The sequence below is a fragment of the Macrotis lagotis genome, chromosome 3 (assembly GCF_037893015.1).
Source record: "Macrotis lagotis isolate mMagLag1 chromosome 3, bilby.v1.9.chrom.fasta, whole genome shotgun sequence".
Taxonomy (NCBI): Eukaryota; Metazoa; Chordata; class Mammalia; order Peramelemorphia; family Peramelidae; genus Macrotis; species Macrotis lagotis.
In genome coordinates, this window is record NC_133660.1 from 22,959,886 (window position 1) to 22,973,548 (window position 13,663).

Below are 13,663 nucleotides of genomic sequence, written 5' to 3' on the forward strand. Positions count from 1 at the left end.
CTGATTTAATTGCATTAAACAAATCTGCCCTTCATTTGTTGGATTCATGATCCAAAAAAAAAAAAAAAACAACTATGCACAGTTCTTTCTTCCTGTTAAAGCCTTATACTATTTATTTCTCTGACATCTTTTAGAAATAAAGAGATAGCCAACACTGAAACATTTCAAAGTGTAAACCTTTTCTGATCTATAGAAATTGAACCACTTTCTCAAATTTTGTGGACCTTGGTAAAAACAATTCCCCAGAATTCTCGTATTGATATTTTATGCAGCCAGAATAAAAAGCTTTAAGAATTATAGCCAACAGCTGATCTCCTTCACTTGTCACTCCTTCTCAGGCTGCCCATTGGAAATGGCATGGTGCCTGTTACATGGCATGCATGGAACTGACTTGATTTGACCATAGCATATAATTAAAAATATACATATCAACAGAATCGGGGCAATCACACTCGTTTGATGAAGTTGTAATTGTAGACAAACAGCTTAGTGGCCTTATTGACCTCAGAGAAGACCACAGTCATTAATAAATCATAACAACTCATCTGATAGATCAAAATCCATGCCACATAAGAGAGAGTTTAAACTGGACACCTGGGGACACTTAGGTGGGAAGTTGTAAATGGAACAGTTCCTTCCATGATTGGACCCTAAAGGTCCTTGTAAAAACCTATCAAAGTCATATTTTAGAAGTGGGGAGAGAAAAAAAATTGTCTTAGTATGTTGGATTAAATTGTTAAGTGCAAGGAATCTAGATTACAGCATCACTTAACATAGTACCCTACTTCTCTAGAGAAGTCATGTCAAGCTCAGAATGGGACCACTGAACCATACAGAAATAAATCTTTGAATTCCTGAGGATTTCATGTTGATTTAGAAAGTCACATATAAGTATTATCTATGTTTTATTGTACTTTAATTGGTTTTTATTAATATTTATAAATTAAATATGAAAATTGATATTTTAAAATTACATTTTTGTGGTTCATTATTGTAGATGAAAGTGTGATGTGAAAAAATTTTCATTTTTCATTATTTCTAACTGATAATCAAAAAATCTCTGATTTTTACCTGGTTGAGTGTTCCACTTCCCCTCCTAAAGCATATTTTAGAATAGGAGGTTGACAGAAGGAGGAAGAGAGAGAAAGAAACACACACACACAGAAGCAGAGAGAGGCAGATACACACATACAGAGAGAGAGAGAGAGTAACATAGAGAATATCATGTGCTTTAGTCTACTTAGCCTTTGCCTTGTGAACAGGTGTTTAGTAATTTGGAGAGAGGATTGCTTCCTAAAAAAAAACAGAATAGGCTGAAAGATTTCTTTATAAATATAAATTTTGTATCTGTAAATATTTATGTAGCCACTTTTCCCTATCCTATTTTCAATTTCATGGATTAATAGTAAGGAGTCCCCACATATAATGGCTCTCCTTTGTAATACAGCACACATGTGATGTGTAACAGCTTGTCTTGCAGGGTTTGTATGAATGTTGGGGGGGGAGTGGGTTGTACTTGGTATAGAGAATCACCCTACCACTAGGTAAGCTAGGTAGAAAATCCACAGCCACATTATTCTCTCTCTGGTCTCTCCCCTCTTTCCTCCCTTTCTCTTGCATTTCAATCTCTATTTTTCTTACTCAGACTCTGTTTCTGTCTGTTTCTTTCCATCTCCATGTATTCTGTCTGTGAGTGTCTTGCATCTTCCATTTCCTATTGGGCACAACATGACCTTCGAGAGAAGGCTGCAAGGGACAAAGCCTGGTGAGTTCCATTCTCCCCAAAGTACTTCCTCCTGCACAGGGAGGCTACCACTTTCTTCTGCTTCCTTATAGTCAGCCCCCTCAGAAGAGAAGGCTCCAGAGTCCATAAGAGCCTAGTACCTTCCATATCATCCTGGGTACAGCATGTCCCCTGAAGGAAGACTGCAAGGGCTGAGCTAGATGTTTTCTATCTGTCCTATTGGTAATGACTTCCATTTGTTCTAGCCCAAGGCAACTTTTACCTCATGCTTCCAGTCCAATATTCCAACTGAGCTATGGAGAAACTCGAGTGTAAATAGGAGCGAACCATTGACTTCATGCCTCCCATCTCCTCATACCTATCCTTTATGGGAAGAGGAAGTGGAAATTTGGTAAGCAATGAGACTTCAATCTCCAGCTGTGGTTTTTCTTGACTTTTCCTCAAACTTTGAGGAGTTGTGAAGTAGGGCCACACATCTGACCATATTGTATCTTCCACATCACATAGTGTTCTTGCATCCATCCCAATCTTCAAGCTTGGTTGGGAGGAAGCACGGAACCTTTCATTCACTGTTGAATATTCTCACACATGGACATACCCTTCATATTCCTGTGAGTTGGAACTCCTGTAGATCACCATCCAAACTATATTCCCTACTCCTGTGCTCTCTGGAACATCTCTTCCTTAGACAACAAATGTCCCTTCATCTTAAAACTTTTCCTCTCATGCTTCTTCCATCTGCTAGTTACTGCCAAAACCTGGCCTCTCTCTGATGACAACCTCCTCTGACCAACCTTTCTAGTACTGGCTGCACTCCATTCTATCTCAAGGAGGAGCTAGAGGGAAGGGATTAAGGAGTGACCTACCTGGATGTGACAGGAGTCAGGCATATACCTTGGAAGGTTAAGAGCCAGAGGGGTAGGAGAAGGGATAGGGAGAAGGGTTGGAGGTTGCCTTCTGTTATCTGAGTGAATTTATATTTGAGAAGAGAGTTAGCCTGAATTATGGGGAAGAAGTCTAAGGTCTACAAAAAATGCTAGACAAGCACAGATTATAGTTAAAAGAAAGGCTGGACAAATATATCTCTAATATTTTCACCCCCCCCCCTCTGCCTTTCCTTACCAAAACCTACTTTTTTGTTGACACCTTGTCCCCCAATCCCTCAACCCCATTTTCTCTGCACTATCCCCACTATTTTCTTTTCTTCTTCTTGTCCCCTTGGTAAACCAATTCAACTCTACATTGTCCTCTTCTCTTGAATCTGATCATTGATCACACCTAGTCAAACCTCAGTCCTGGATTATTCCTACCTGCTACCTTCACTCCTGAACATGTACTGTTGAATGAAGATTGAGAAAATCACCCAACCATTCTGACTAAATTATATAATCTTAACTGAGCAACCCTATTATACCCCCCTTGTTAACCTACTGCCACTCTCCCAATCATTATTCTGAACCTTCTCATCCCTCCTCAAACCTTCTGTGGCTCTTCCTACCCCTACTTTCTCAGCTAAGAACTTTCCTTCATATTTTACAGAACTTTCTCTTCTATTCTCTTCCTCTTTTTCCACCACTCAAATGCCTTCTACTATCATCTACTCATTCACACTTGTTTCCCATGACAGAGAGGTATATGGGGTGTTCCAATGACCATGAAGGTAGCTGAAGCTGGCATTGTAGAGCACTTATAGAGTAGTCAGATGTCAAAGAAGCCAATGTCATTCACTGTATCAGTTGTCCTGACTTCTGTTTTTTCACTGGACTTTGATAATTCAGGAAGAGAGAGTGGAGATATAACTCTGCCTTATATTCATCTAATTCACATGCAAGTCAAAATATCATCCCATGATGTCATTCATTGGTGCTTTTCAAAAATGAAGATTGAACAGTGCAACAAGACAAAGGTGACTCCATTTCTGATTAAGGCTAACCCTTCTCCCTAAATAATCAGTTCCTTTCTACCCCATCTCCTTCAACAGATTGCTCCCTCTTGTCATCCTTACTCTATTATTTATCTGCAAATCTTCCCTCTCTGCTGGTTTCTTCCTTACTACCTACCTGTATCTCATCCTGAAAAACCTCTCATTCAATCCTTTGATCCTCACTATCATCCTATATCTCTTCTGTCTGTTGTAGGTAAACTTCTCAAAAGTCTCAAAAACACCTCAAAAGATCCAAATACAGTAGGTGTCTCTACTTTTTCTCCTTTCATTCTCTTTTTAACCCCTTACATTCTGGCTTCCTACCTCATCATTCCACTGAAACTCCTCACTCTCTCTCACCCTTTCCCCATGTCCAGGGGCCTATTAATTTCTCCTTTGAAACATCTCTCAAATAGACCCCCCTTCTCTTCTCTGACACTGCCCTCACCCCTTGGACCCCTTAGTTTTCTGGTGGGTCTGCCTCAAGACTCTCACCTTTCCAATCTAGCCTCTATTCAGTCATTAAAATGATTTTTCTAAAAGCACAATTTTGATGATATCACACCAAGCATTGTTGAAACACCCTCCTCTTCAATAAACTCCAGTGGCTCCTTATTGACTCAAGGATCAACTCTGCCTTACATAAATCTAATTTAAATGCAAGTCAAAACATTAACAGATACTTTATTTTCCATTCAAAGTTCTTTATAGTTTAATTTTCTCCTACCTTTCCAGTCTTCTTACACCTTATTTCTTGACATGTAGTCTCAGCTCTAGTGATTCTAGCCTCTTGATTAATCCATGAATTCAAACTTTCTGCTCTGGATACTTTGGCCATCTCTCATGCTTGGATCAATCTCCCTCCTCTTCCCACAACTACTCATCTTCTTAGCTTCCTTTAACTCCCAACTACAATCCCACCTTTTAATGGAAGCCTTCCCCCTTTTAACACTGGTGCCTTTTTTGTAATTATTTCTTATTTATTCTGTATATAGTTATTTTTGGCATGTTTTCTCCTTCATCAGATTGCACGCTTTTACCTTTTTTGAAGGTCAGAACTATTTATTGCCTTTTTTTGTATCCCAAGAGCTTAGCATAGTGCCTGGTCATAGTGGGCTCTTAAGAAATGTTCATTGGTTGCTGTCTTCCCCATGTACCTGACTTCCCTCCTCTTTGGTTAGGTGACATAGATTCCAGATCTCTATGTCTCTCCAAGAATCCTCCTCTACACATTCAGTATAACCAATATTTGAGGATTCTTAGAAGATGATAATGATGATGATGATGATAATGATGTTTGTCCATTTTTCTTGAAGAAGACCATGACATCAGAGAGGTGATGCTGTGACAAACACATGAATTGAATTTGTGTGAGGGGGTGCTAGGTCACCAGCCTAACTTTTTCCTCCAGAGCTATCTGTGTCCTATGACCAGATATGAATCAGGACTGAAGATGGCTCTGGATATGAGGAATTCAGGATAAACTGACTTGCTCAAGATCACATAGCTAGATTGAATGTCAAGTGTTTTGAAGCCAGATTCAAACTCTTATCTTCTTGACTCCAAGGACAGCGCTCTATGCCCTGTGCCACTTAACTGCAGAGATTCTGAGAAGAAATGACTGTTTGGCTGTTGTAGTCCTGAGTCCTAAGTCTGTGTAGTATTGCTGCTGAAAAGCAAAGGTCACTGTCATAGTTATTCTTAGTGACTTAGAAATTTGAATATTGATCTTTTTGATGTATAGAATGGGAAAGCAAATCACTTGACCATTATAGTGGTAGAGGAACTTTCCCATCTGTGAATCCCCTATACCAATAGTCATAAGTCCATTCTTTGTTTCTATCCCCATTCTTATAGTGGTCAAATGATTTGTCCAGGACCACACAGCCAGTATATATTCTTTGTGGTTCTGAGACCAACATTTTATCCACTATACCACACTGCCTATTGTAATTTGAAAACATTTCCAAAATCTTGAGTTAGGACATTTTGTTTGTTTGCTTCTCTCATCAGGTTTAAGAATTATTTCTCTAGTATCTTCTGATAAGATATCTTGCTTAAATACCTAAATAGTAGAAAAAAATCTCCTGGATTGGAATAGAGAGAACTGGAACTGAATACCAATTCTAATAATTGGTGACATTGAGACTGTCTCATCCTCTCTCTGGGTCTTAATGACCACTAGGCCTAACCCATATATGAAAGGACATCCCTCCTCCCAAATATGATAAATGACCCATTTCCTACTGCCTATAATTGTACCCATATCTCCCCTATCCTGAAAAAAAACATCTCTTGATTATTCCATCCCCACTAATTATCATCCTATCTTTTTTCTGCCCATTTCTTTCTAAATTCCTCAAAAAGACCATGTTCAGGAGGTGTTTCTACTCCCTTTCCTCTCACTATCTTCTAAACCAACCCCTTATAATCTTACTTTGGACATTATCATTCCACTGAAGCTACTCTATAATTACTACATGACTTCTTAGTTGCCAAATCTGGTATCCTTTGCTCAGTCCTCATTTCTCTTGACCTCACTAAAACATTTGACATTCAATTTTTTTTCTTTAATATTCTTTTATTTCTAGAATTTCAGAACACCACTCTTTTTCTTATTCTTCTTTTACATTTTTAACTTCTTCTCTGTCTCCACTCCTGGATCCTCTTCCAGATCACACCCTCTGACCATAAGTGTCTTTTAGGGTTCTGTCCAGGGTCCTCTTCTACCTCTATACTTCTTCACTTGGTGATCCTATCAGCTTCCAAGGATTTAATTATGATCTTTATGCTATTGATTTTCAAATTCTATCTCCAAACTCTGTGCTGATCTTTAGACTCTTTCCTCCAGTTTTTCAGATGCTTTTCAGACAACTTGAACCGATGTCCCGTGGACATTTAGACTCAATATATTAAAAATAGAGCTCATTATCTTCCCCTCAAACCCTTTCCCCCTTCTACTTTTTCTGTTACATTTGAAGGTAACTCCTTTCAGGCTAATATTCTAGGAGTCATTCTGGATTCTTCATTATTTCTTATCCCACCCACAGCTATTGTGTTACCAAGGTCTGTCAATTTTCCTTTTATAACATCTTTCTCATATGCCCCTCCTCTCCTCTAACACTGTCACCACTTTGATACAGGTCCTCATCACCTCATACCTGGACTATTGTAATGACTTGCTGGTAGATCTGACTGCCTGAAGTCTCTCCCTCCTCCAATTACTTCTCCATCCAAACACCAAAGTGATTTTCTTAAAACAGAAATCCTATTCTGTCATACCCTCTCTCCCCAATAAACTCCAGTGACTCCCTATTGCCTTTAAGATCAAATACAAAATGTTCTGTTTGACTTTCAAAGTCTTTTATAACCTGGCCTCTCCAACCTTTTCAGTCTTCTTACACCTCTCTCTCTAATCTCTCTTTGATCCAATGACTCTGGTATTCTGGTTATCCCATGAATAGGATACTCCATCTCTTTACTTTGGACATTTTTCCTAGCTGTTCCCCATACCTGGAACCTCTCCCTCCTCTGGTCCAACTGCTGATCTTTCTGGCTTTGTTTAAATTCCAATGAAAATCCCACAGGAACCTAATCTCTCAATTCTAGTACCTTCTCTCTGTTCCTATTTATCATGTATATTGTTAGTTTTGTATTTATTTGTATGTTGTCTCCCCACCATTGGATTGCAGTCTCCTTGAGGGCAAAACAGTGGCTTTTGCCTCTTTTTTGAATTCCTAGAATTTAGTACAATGCCTGATATATATATATATATAAATTATTAAGAAATGTTTGTCAGGGGCAGTTAGGTGGTGCAGTGGATATAGCACTGGCCTTGGAGTCAGGAGTATAGGAGTATACCTGAGTTCAAATCCAGCCTCAGACACTTAATAATTACCCAGCTAAGTGGCCTTGGGCAAAACACTTAACCCCATTTGCCTTGCAAAAAAACCCTAAAAATGTTTGTCAAATAAACAAAAGAATGATTTTCTTATAACAAAGACCCAAGAATCTTGCCCTTCTTTTGATATTCTCTAGCCTATCATGTCCTTAAAACATGTGAACACAGTATTTCAAAGGAGATTGGATGAGAGCAAAGTACAGTGGGACTATCACCTCCCTACTCTGGAAGCTAGGCATCTCGGAATGTATCAAGTTCACATTAGACTTTTTGATTGTCACATCATATTGCTGATTCATACTGAGCTTTTAGTCTACTATGATGACAAAGTCTTTTTCAGAGCAACTATCTATTCATTCCCATATAATCTTACATTTGCCAAATTGATTTTTGTATATAAATGCAAGAATATATATATATATATATATCCTTATTGAATTTTTTATTTTTAGATTCAGCACAAGGCATTGGATGATAATGAGCATATATTAATCCAAGTCATTAATAAAATGTTAAAAACAAAGGGCAAGGGTCATTTGTTGAATGGAAATCTGCTTCTATGTTGATATTGAATCATTACCATATTTAATCTTTTTTTGTTGTTTGTTTTGTTTTTGTGGGGCAATATATTTAAGTGATTTGCCCAAGTTCATACCGCTAGTAAGTCCAAATGTCTAAGGCTGAATTTGAACTCAGGTACTCCTGATTCCAAGGTCAGTGCTCTATCCACTGCACCATCTAGCTGATCTCTATGTTTAACCGTTAAGAATGAGTCTTTGGGTGATCCATAGTCATATGAAAAATTGCTCTAAATCACTATTAGAGAAATGCAAATTAAAGCCACTCTGAGATACCACCTCACACCTCTCAGACTAGCCAATATGACCAGAAAGGACAATGATCAGTGTTGGAAGGGATGTGGAAAATCTGAGGCACTAATATATTGTTGGTGGAGCTGTGAACTTATCCAGCCTTTCTGGAGAGCAATTTGGAATTGTGCCCAAAGGGCAACAAAAATGTGCATACTCTTTGATACAGCTATACCACTACTGTGTCTATATCCTGAAGGGATCATGAAAAAGGGCAAAAACATCACCTGTGCAAAAATATTTATAGCAGCTCTTGTTTGTGGTGGCAAAGAATTGGAAATCAAGGGGATGTGCATCAATTGGGAAATGGCTTAATAAACTGTGGTATATAGGTGCAGCTAGGTGGCACAATAGATGGAGCACTGGCCCTGGAGTCAGGAGGACATGAGTTCAAATTCGGCCTCAGACACTTAATAATCACCTAGTTGTGTGACTTTGGGAAAGTCACTTAACCCCATTGCCTTGTGAAAACCAAAAAAAAAAAAAAACCCCAAAATAAATAAACTGCGGTATTTGTATGTCATGGAACACTATTGTTCTATTAGAAACTAGGAAGGATGGGAATTCAGGGAAACTTGGAAGGATTTGCATGAACTGATGCTGAGCAAGATGAGCAGAACCAGAAGAACACCATACACCCTAACAGCAACTTGGAGGTGATGACCAACCTAAATGGACTTGCTCATTCCATCAGTGCAACAATCAGGTACAATTTTGGGATATCTGTGATGGAGAATACCATCTGTATCCAGAGAAAGAATTGTGGAGTTTGAACAAAAACCAAAGACTATTACCTTTAATTAAAAAAAGTTATCTTATATAATTTTGCTATCTCTTATACTTTAAGTTTCTTCCTTAATGATATGATTCTCTCTCATCACATTCAACTTAGATCAATGTATATCATGGAAACAATGTTAAGACTAAGAGACTGCCTTCTGTGGGGGGTGGGAGGAAGGAAGCGAGATTAAGGGAAAATTTGTAAAATTCAAAATAAATGAATAAATAAAAAAATGAGTCTTTGGGCCTGATTTGTGATCCTGAGTCAGTCATTTAGCCCTTTTTGCCTTGGTTCTTCATCTATAAAATGAACTTGAGAAAAAAATAACAAACCCCTGATATCTTCCAAGGAGACCCATAAGGGTGTCATGAAAAGTTAGAAGTAACTGAAATGACTGAACAACAACAAATCTTGTGGTACCCTCCTCCACTTTTGTGATCTTTCTGATATTACTCACAGTCTTTCAGCCAATGAAATCAACTAGCATTATGTGTAAGCATTTGTATTAAGTGTGTGCTAGGCATGGTGCTGTGTTGAAAATCGAAAGCAATTATAGCTTCCAGTTATTTAAAAACCCTTCTTTCCTCCCAATTTAGATCAAAACAAATGAAGAAACAATGGACATGAGAGAGTGGCAGTCTCCATCATCTTCTTATTCCTACTTTGCTACACTAGAGATTTAGAGAAACTTTCCCTTGTAAGAGATCTGAGACTCTCTTGGTTGAGCTGAGTTATCTTGTTCCCTGTAGAAGAGCTCCTTCATTTGGTATTGTTTTTATATTCTCCTTCTCTGTTCTGTGTTCTCTCTCTCTCTCTCTCTCTCTCTCTCTCTCTCTCTCTCTCTCTCTCTCTCTCTCTCTCTTCTATTTTATATGCATATATGAATTTCTGTGCTATTTACTATGTATTCTTATAATTGGTATTTGATGGAAAAGGAGTCAAGCCTTGGATATAAAACTTGTGCAAGAAAAGTATCTTATAGGCAGCCTGTGTTTATTTAACTCTTACTTATGAATTCAAGATAAACTAAGAAAATATCACTAACATCAAACAAACCTTATAAAATGAAATAAAGAAGACATGATCAAGAGTCATATTACCTGAGTTGCTACTGGGAATTGTTAGTGAATCATTTGAGTTGGTAATTTGGAACTGTAATGGGCCAATAAGGTGTCTGAATTTAGTATGAAATCAATATGGTGACCCCCAGACCTCCCAAAGAGGAACTTGGATCAGAAGAAACAAAACTGGTCAAAACTTACAGGTTGACCAGAAATGGGATGGGGATTGAAAGTGATTGCTATACTTTTATTCTGGATAAGATAGAAATCTAGTCACACATGTACACAAAAAAAGAACCAGTCATACAAATTTAGCCAGTATAGAAGACTTAAGTTTTGTGCCATTGGAATCATACTTGTTTTGATGAGTTCATAGATTGTGATACCTTAGGAATTAGTAATTGTAAAATTGTCCCCATCTTACACATGAAGACAAGTGAAGCTAAGGGAGTTATCAGAACTGGAATATGAAACCAGATGTCCTCATTCCCAGTCTATCATGTACTGGTGTGCTTCAGCTAAACTACTGACTCCTCCTTTTCATTTATATTTTACTTGAAATTCCATGATTCGGTTTTTATTCCATGACTTCAGAAAGATGAGATAACTCATAAGTTAATTTGGTTTGTGGATGAATGAAGACCTATATAACCTTTTGAATTTGAATTTTTACATCTCATTTGCTTTACTTTGTTAGGCAGAAGACAGTAACTGTTTTCTCTAATTCAGCAACACCCAGAGAAATGGTTCCTGTCATTTACTGTGGTGTGTTACTGGGACTGCTTAGGCGAGAAATCTGTCAGACTGTAATACTGTTTCCTTTGGAGTGTTTGGAGGGCCCTCAGGTGTTATTGCAAAGGGAGAGGAGATCTGTTCCTACTAAAATACATACTTTATTGATTTTGCCCAAGAAACAAACACAGGGAGAAAAATAATAAAGAGAAAATAGTAAAAATCACACCTATGATGTGTAATGCACTACTAAGAGAAATGGCTTACCAGACCCCTTTGGTCTACCGTTTTAGCTTCTTTTGTTTGGAGACCTGCCAGGTGGCAGTCATCCATCACAAGCTTCATAATCTAAAGCTATGGTTCTGAAGTTGATGTATCCTTTCTACCATTCATAGAGAATGATACATATCAACACCATGGGCCATAAAACTAGGAAATGAAAGTTAGGATGGCAGTAGACTAGATCCCATATGGTAACATAACCTTGCATCATGTCTTATCATCCAACTTTTGAGTGAAAAATCAGTGGAGAAAGAGGCAAAAAGGAGACTTTGTAAAGAAAGTATGTTCTTTCAGAGACCTTACAGATCATGAGACTAATTCCCTGGATCTAGGGTTCTTCTGGCCCATCTAATCTACTGAAAGGATGAAACTAGAGTATTCTCTTAACTAAAAGGGGAAAAAAGAGTTCCTTAGGATAGTTTTTAAATAGGTATTAGGGATTCTGTGTACACAGGGTGTCTACCCCTAAGTAGGAAAAAAAGCTGATTTGACCTCAAAATAAAAAGAGAAAGAAAAGAAAAAAGTGGAATGAAAAAGGTGCTAGAAATGAAGGCTGAAGAAAAGTAGTAAAGGAAGGAACCCTATAAGATGAGAAATATAGTATAAAGTTGATTGGCTCCCTCACCATTATACAATATAATTGTCACCCATGTTGAGAACATTGTATCAAAGTGGAGATGATATGCACGTACAGACTTTATTGCAGAAGTCACCAATTGGTTGGAATGTGTTTGAATGTGGAATTTTGAGACTGTAGTTCTAGAGGCTTCTAAGTCAAAGAAGTTGGAAATAAGAAGTTAATATGAGGATCAACTTCTCCTTAAAGAATGTTACATCCTCATTGAAGTTGCCTCCTTTTGTTTTTCTTCTTGGTCTCTGCACTATACTCCCAGTCCTGTGTTTGGGGCTTGGTTTGTAATACTTATTTGTTGAGCTACCTACTGTAAACAGTCATGTCTGGTTTGTAGGACTGGGTTGAAATTCAGAATCTGATTAATATTGGGAAGTTAGGTGTCTCAGAGAATAGAATTCTGACTTCTGGCATCAGGAGGATCTAAGTTTAAATTTGGCCTCAGACACTGTGTGACCCTGGGCAAGTGATTTAACCATGTTTACCTCAGTTTCCTCATGTGTAAAATGAAATGATGAGTATCACTAGTATCTTTGTGAAGAAAAGCCCAAATGGGGTCATGGAGAGTCTGACATAACTGAAATCACTGAAGAACAATTGTTAATGGTAAGAGCAGAGCCATTTGCATGCAGTATACAAAGGGAGATTCTATCTACAAATTGATTAATACTAAAGGACATTCTTCAATATCACTTCACTGTTGCTTGATTTTAATAATTCCCCCCCCCCCAGAAATCTTACAATAAATAGCAATTTCATCCACAAAAATTACATAAACTAAAATTTAAAAAAATCAAGCATTTATTAATTACCTACTATATGGGAAACATTAAAGATCAACATAACTAGTTCTTGCCTTCAAAGAGTTTACATTCTAGTTGGGGAGGACAACATGGTATACATTTTGGCACACACTAGATACATCCAGAGTAAATAGCAGACAGCCTTAGAGGGGAAGGCTCCAATACCATGGGGCAATAGGAAAGGTTTCTTAGAAGGGGTGTTGGAGTTTAACCTTGAAGGGAATTATATGTTGTTGTTTGTCTTTTATTTTTGAAGAGGTCCAAAAACATCATGGAGTGATTTCTTGATTTGTGCATAAATTGGATTTAAGTGAGGCACGTTTGCATAAATTAATCAGCCTTATTCTCTTTTCCAGAGTCACCAAATTCCAGAGACAATCCCTTTGTGAAATCTTACTCTTTGTCCATGTTGTGACTTCTAATCTCTTAAATTCTCAGTTCTCTTCCCAGACATCTCCCCAATACTATTCTATACTGTTTTCTCCATCTTGAACCCTTGGTAAAGTAATATGCTTTTCTAGGGAGTATCTAGTCTCCTTATCTTTTCACTGATTGTGCTGTAAATAATTCCTTTGCTTCTGCATACATGCACTGAAAGAAAAGTGGAGAAAATCACAAAACAATGCTGACTAGATCTAGTACAAATTTGTTACACATTATCAATTGGGTCCTCACTACTTCTAGGCAATCCTATTATATTCCTCCCTTATAATGACTCTTCCTAGCAATTTCATTCCTCCTCAAACCTCCCATGACTTTGCAACCTCTCAAATGATAATTGTCCATCATATTTTTTCAGAAAAAATGAGACTATTTACTGTGAACTCCTCCCTTCTTCCCCATCTCCTATAACTCAGATGCCTTCTCTCACTATCACTTCCTTCACCCCAGTCTCACATAATGAAGTAGTTCTATAGTTTACCAAAGCTAACTCC